The sequence below is a fragment of the Neolamprologus brichardi genome, chromosome 23 (genome assembly GCF_056152115.1).
Source record: "Neolamprologus brichardi isolate AB-2024 chromosome 23, ASM5615211v1, whole genome shotgun sequence".
In the NCBI taxonomy this organism is placed as follows: domain Eukaryota; kingdom Metazoa; phylum Chordata; class Actinopteri; order Cichliformes; family Cichlidae; genus Neolamprologus; species Neolamprologus brichardi.
In genome coordinates, this window is record NC_142125.1 from 29579134 (window position 1) to 29583443 (window position 4310).

Here is a 4310-nt window from a genome sequence, read left to right on the forward strand (position 1 = left end):
TACATTTCACCAGAGCCTGTGGTGCTGCTGGCTGAAGCCTTAATCACCACACCAGGGCCAGTGCTTCCTGTGAGGCAATCTTTGCCACAATATTTGCATGTGCTGCCGACTAAGACCATCCACATTTCACCAGGGCCAGTGTTGCTGGCTGAGGCCTTATTCACCACACCAGGGCCAGTATTTCCTGTGAGGCAAGCTTTGCCACAATCTTTGCCTGTGCTGCTGACTAAGACCATGCACATTTCACCAAGGCCAGTGTTGCTGGCTGAGGCCTTATTCACCACACCAGGGCCAGTATTTCCTGTGAGGCAAGCTTTGCCACAATCATTGCCTGTGCTGCTGACTTAGGGTTAGGGTTAGGTTTAGGGTTAGGGTTTAGGGTTATGGATAGGTTTAGGGTTTAGGGTTAGGGTTATGGATAGGGTTAGGGTTTATGGTTTAGGGTTAGGGTTAGGGATGAATTGGACAAAAATCATCCAAAACAAACTTTTTAATAGTGTCGACTGTTTGAGTGGTGAGCAGTGAGTCTTTCCTCAGTAGGACAGTTGCTTAGAGTTGTAACAATATGCAGGAGGAAGCTGCAATCTTTGCCACACCACAGCCTTTTGTGCTTCTGGCTGAAGCCTTATTCACCACACCAGGGCCAGTGCGTCCTGTGAGGCAATCTTTGCCACATCAGGGCCTGTGCTGCTGACTAAGACAATCCACATTTCACCAGGGCCAGTGAATTAGATGAGGCCATACACAATGTAACAGGGCCAGTGCCACTGGCTGAAACCAATTACATTTCACCAGAGCCTGTGGTGCTGCTGGCTGAAGCCTTATTCACCACACCAGGGCCAGTGCTTCCTGTGAGGCAATCTTTGCCACAATCTTTGCCTGTGCTGCTGACTAAGAACATCCACATTTCACCAAGGCGAGTGTTGCTGGCTGAGGCCTTATTCACCACACCAGGGCCAGTGCTTCCTGTGAGGCAATCTTTGCCACATCCTGGCCTGTGCTGCTGACTAAGAACATCCACATTTCACCAGGGCTAGTGATTCCTGTCAGGCAATCTTTGCCACATCAGGGCCTGTGCTGCTGACTAAGACCATGCACATTTCACCAAAGACTGTGGTGCTACTGGCTGAGGCCTTATTCACCAAGCCAGAGCCAGTGCTTCCTGTGAGGCAATCTTTGCCAAAATCTTGTACTGTGCTGCTGACTAAGACCATGCACATTTCACCATGCCATTTGTGCTGCTGGCTGAGGCCTTATTCACCACACCAGGGCCAGTGCTTCCTGTGAGGCAATCTTTGCCACATCAGTGTCTTTGCTGCTGAGTAAGACCATAAACATTTCACCCGGTTGAGTGTTGCTTGCTGAGGCCTTATTCACCACACCACGGCCTGTGCTTCCTGTGAGGCAATCTTTGCCACACCAGAGCCTGTTGTGCTGCTGGCTGAGGCCTTATTCACCACACCAGGGCCAGTGATTCCTGTGAGGCAATCTTTGCCACAATCTTTGCCTGTGCTGCTGACTAAGACCATCCACATTTCACCATACCAGTTGTGCTGCTGGCTGAGGCCTTATTCACCACACCAGGGCCAGTGCTTCCTGTAAGGCAATCTTTGCCACATCAGGGCCTGTGCTGCTGACTAAGACTGTCCACATTTCACCAGGGCCTGTGATGCTTGCTGAGGCCTTATTCACCACACCAGGGCCAGTTCTGCCTGTGAGGCAATCTTTAACACCCAAGAGCCTTTTGTGCTGCTGGCTGAGGCCTTATTCACCACACCAGGGCCAGTGCTTCCTGTAAGGCAATCTTTGCCACAATCTTTGCCTGTGCTGCTGACTAAGAACATCCACATTTCACCAGGGCCAGTGTTGCTGGCTGAGGCCTTATTCACCACACCAGGGCCAGTATTTCCTGTGAGGCAATCTTTGCCACATCAGGGCCTTTGCTGCTGACTAAGACAATCCACATTTCACCAGGGCCAGTAAATTAGATGAGGCCATCCACATTGTAACAGGGCCAGTGCTACTGGCTGAAACCAATTACATTTCACCAGAGCCTGTGGTGCTGCTGGCTGAAGCCTTAATCACCACACCAGGGCCAGTGCTTCCTGTGAGGCAATCTTTGCCACAATATTTGCATGTGCTGCCGACTAAGACCATCCACATTTCACCAGGGCCAGTGTTGCTGGCTGAGGCCTTATTCACCACACCAGGGCCAGTATTTCCTGTGAGGCAAGCTTTGCCACAATCTTTGCCTGTGCTGCTGACTAAGACCATGCACATTTCACCAAGGCCAGTGTTGCTGGCTGAGGCCTTATTCACCACACCAGGGCCAGTATTTCCTGTGAGGCAAGCTTTGCCACAATCATTGCCTGTGCTGCTGACTTAGGGTTAGGGTTAGGTTTAGGGTTAGGGTTTAGGGTTATGGATAGGTTTAGGGTTTAGGGTTAGGGTTATGGATAGGGTTAGGGTTTATGGTTTAGGGTTAGGGTTAGGGATGAATTGGACAAAAATCATCCAAAACAAACTTTTTAATAGTGTCGACTGTTTGAGTGGTGAGCAGTGAGTCTTTCCTCAGTAGGACAGTTGCTTAGAGTTGTAACAATATGCAGGAGGAAGCTGCAATCTTTGCCACACCACAGCCTTTTGTGCTTCTGGCTGAAGCCTTATTCACCACACCAGGGCCAGTGCGTCCTGTGAGGCAATCTTTGCCACATCAGGGCCTGTGCTGCTGACTAAGAACATCCACATTTCACCAGGGCTAGTGCTTCCTGTCAGGCAATCTTTGCCACATCAGGGCCTGTGCTGCTGACTAAGACCATGCACATTTCACCAAAGACTGTGGTGTTACTGGCTGAGGCCTTATTCACCAAGCCAGAGCCAGTGCTTCCTGTGAGGCAATCTTTAACACCCCAGAGCCTTTTGTGCTGCTGGCTGAGGCCTTATTCACCACACCAGGGCCAGTGCTTCCTGTAAGGCAATCTTTGCCACAATCTTTGCCTGTGCTGCTGACTAAGAACATCCACATTTCACCAGGGCTAGTGCTTCCTGTCAGGCAATCTTTGCCACATCAGGGCCTGTGCTGCTGAGTAAGACCATACACATTTCACCCGGTTCAGTGTTGCTGGCTGAGGCCTTATTCACCACACCACGGCCTGTGCTTCCTGTGAGGCAATCTTTGCCACACCAGAGCCTGTTGTGCTGCTGGCTGAGGCCTTATTCACCACACCAGGGCCAGTGCTTCCTGTAAGGCAATCTTTGCCACATCAGGGCCTGTGCTGCTGACTAAGACTGTCCACATTTCACCAGGGCCTGTGATGCTTGCTGAGGCCTTATTCACCACACCAGGGCCAGTTCTGCCTGTGAGGCAATCTTTAACACCCCAGAGCCTTTTGTGCTGCTGGCTGAGGCCTTATTCACCACACCAGGGCCAGTGCTTCCTGTAAGGCAATCTTTGCCACAATCTTTGCCTGTGCTGCTGACTAAGAACATCCACATTTCACCAGGGCTAGTGCTTCCTGTCAGGCAATCTTTGCCACATCAGGGCCTGTGCTGCTGACTAAGACCATGCACATTTCACCAAAGACTGTGGTGCTACTGGCTGAGGCCTTATTCACCAAGCCAGAGCCAGTGCTTCCTGTGAGGCAATCTTTGCCAAAATTTTGTACTGTGCTGCTGACTAAGACCATGCACATTTCACCATGCCATTTGTGCTGCTGGCTGAGGCCTTATTCACCACACCAGGGCCAGTGCTTCCTGTGAGGCAATCTTTGCCACAATCTTTGCTTGTGCTGCTGACTAAGACCATCCACATTTCACCATGCCAGTTGTGCTGCTGGCTGAGGCCTTATTCACCACACCAGGGCCAGTGCTTCCTGTGAGGCAATCTTTGCCACATCAGTGTCTTTGCTGCTGAGTAAGACCATACACATTTCACCCGGTTCAGTGTTGCTGGCTGAGGCCTTATTCACCACACCACGGCCTGTGCTTCCTGTGAGGCAATCTTTGCCACACCAGAGCCTGTTGTGCTGCTGGCTGAGGCCTTATTCACCACACCAGGGCCAGTGATTCCTGTGAGGCAATCTTTGCCACAATCTTTGCCTGTGCTGCTGACTAAGACCATCCACATTTCACCATACCAGTTGTGCTGCTGGCTGAGGCCTTATTCACCACACCAGGGCCAGTGCTTCCTGTAAGGCAATCTTTGCCACATCAGGGCCTGTGCTGCTGACTAAGACTGTCCACATTTCACCAGGGCCTGTGATGCTTGCTGAGGCCTTATTCACCACACAAGGGGCCAGTTCTGCCTGTGA